The sequence below is a fragment of the Microtus pennsylvanicus genome, chromosome 4, assembly GCF_037038515.1.
Source record: "Microtus pennsylvanicus isolate mMicPen1 chromosome 4, mMicPen1.hap1, whole genome shotgun sequence".
Taxonomy (NCBI): domain Eukaryota; kingdom Metazoa; phylum Chordata; class Mammalia; order Rodentia; family Cricetidae; genus Microtus; species Microtus pennsylvanicus.
In genome coordinates, this window is record NC_134582.1 from 72,919,590 (window position 1) to 72,921,284 (window position 1,695).

Sequence of the window (1,695 nt, forward strand, 5' to 3'; positions counted from 1 at the left end):
GATTCCTGGATTGGCAGCACGGACTAGCACAAAGGAAAGGAAGGAGAGGGTGGGCCGGACAAGCAGAAGTGTCGGTGGACTAGATAGCCACGCGACCAGGAGTGAGCTTCGCATCATACCCTTTAGGCAAGCGCCCAGCAAATAAACCCGAGTGGTTCTTGTCAGCTCAGATTCAGCAAACCCGCCCGCAGCGTCCGCGAGAGGAGCCCTGAGGTCCATCTCCTTCGATTCTCAGGACCTGAAGATGGATGCACAGTCAGGGCGAAGTGTGGTGCTAATAAGAACCCCCAAGTTGTCTCTAAATGAGCGCTTTACTAGTCTGGTGGAGAACAAACAGTCCACGCCAGCGACTATTCGGGCTTCGCTGCAGCAGCAGCTGCAAGGCAGCGCCAGAAACAGAAGACTGGCCCAGCAGATGGAGAATAGACCCTCTGTCCGGGCAGCATTAAAACTTAAGCAGCGCCTGGGTAACAAGAGGAACATCCAGGCTCCCTCAGGCCTACCCAGAGGTGACCTGTCCAGGGGAGCAATTGGAGGACGAGGCCTACCCAAAATCCAGGGAGGCTTTCGCCGAGGACGAGGAAGTGAAAGAGGAAGAGGAAGGGGAGGACTACGTGGGGGACTTGCCACCAGAAGCCTGCCAAGGGGCGGGTTGTCATTCCAAGGTCGAAGCCCGCTCCTCCGAGGTGAACAAGACTTTGCTGCCCCACAAATGGACTCAAGAGGTGGTGCTGTTCCAGGTCGTGGAGGTCCTGGGAGAAGGGGCCGAGGGCGTGCAGCTATGGGTCGTGGCGGAATCGGTGGTAGAGGTCTGGCTGTGATAGGTTGGGGAAGAGGGAACTTTGGATGCCGTGGTCGAGGCAGAGGAGGTCGGGGAAGAGGGAACTTTGGATGCCGTGGTCGAGGAAGAGGTGCCCGCACTCGCCCTGCATTGACCAAGGAGCAGCTGGACAAAGAACTGGATGCATACATGTCCAACACTAGAGCACGCCTGGATGCTGAGCTGGATGCCTACATGGCAGAGGCAGATTCTGAAACTGAAGCCTGCCTGCCTGCCTCTTAGACTCTCGGGAAATCACCACAGCTGTGCCTATGAAGAAATAGCCTTGAGCACCCATGAGAAGGACCCTGACTGAGGCCGGAAGGACTCACACCATGGGTTGTGGACTCCCTTGCCACCAGTGGGTGCCTTTCGCCTGTTCTGTTTACCTTTCGATGCTCTGTGAAATAAACCCCATTTTCCCTTGATTCGCCTGAGTTTGTTTTGTTGTTTATCCAGTCACCCAGACTTGGGTTTAAGCAGGAATGCGTTGGCCCTGTGAGGAGAACTTTTTTCCAGTCTCTGCCTCACCTGCTGTATACGCCGATAGTTTAATATTTCTTCTAATCACCTTTATGATCCCAGAAAGAGTTCCCAGAAGCAGCCAGAGTTCTCACTGATGGGAGCTCTCTGGGTTAGAGTTCTACACCTTCCTTAAGAGCTGTGTGCTCACAGCTAAACTGAAGGTGTGTGTGCTATGTTGATGGTGAAGGTGGTAATTTGGAAATGTTGATAGTGCTCCTGAGTCAGGAACGGCGTACACGTTGTAGCCACTTTGATTTAGTCTTTGACATTGCATAGGACATGCTGAGCTGGATGTGTAGAATTTCCACCCTAAAATAACATTTTTAACTTATTTGGCCTTTGTGTCATTT

The 1,695-nt window shown here is 53.1% G+C and overlaps 1 pseudogene; it reads left to right on the forward strand.

Annotated features, from left to right (window-relative positions):
- The first annotated feature begins 244 nt into the window (after nt 1-244).
- On the forward strand, nt 245-1,063 carry LOC142849023 (chromatin target of PRMT1 protein pseudogene; annotated as a pseudogene).
- Nucleotides 1,064-1,695: the final 632 nt, after the last annotated feature.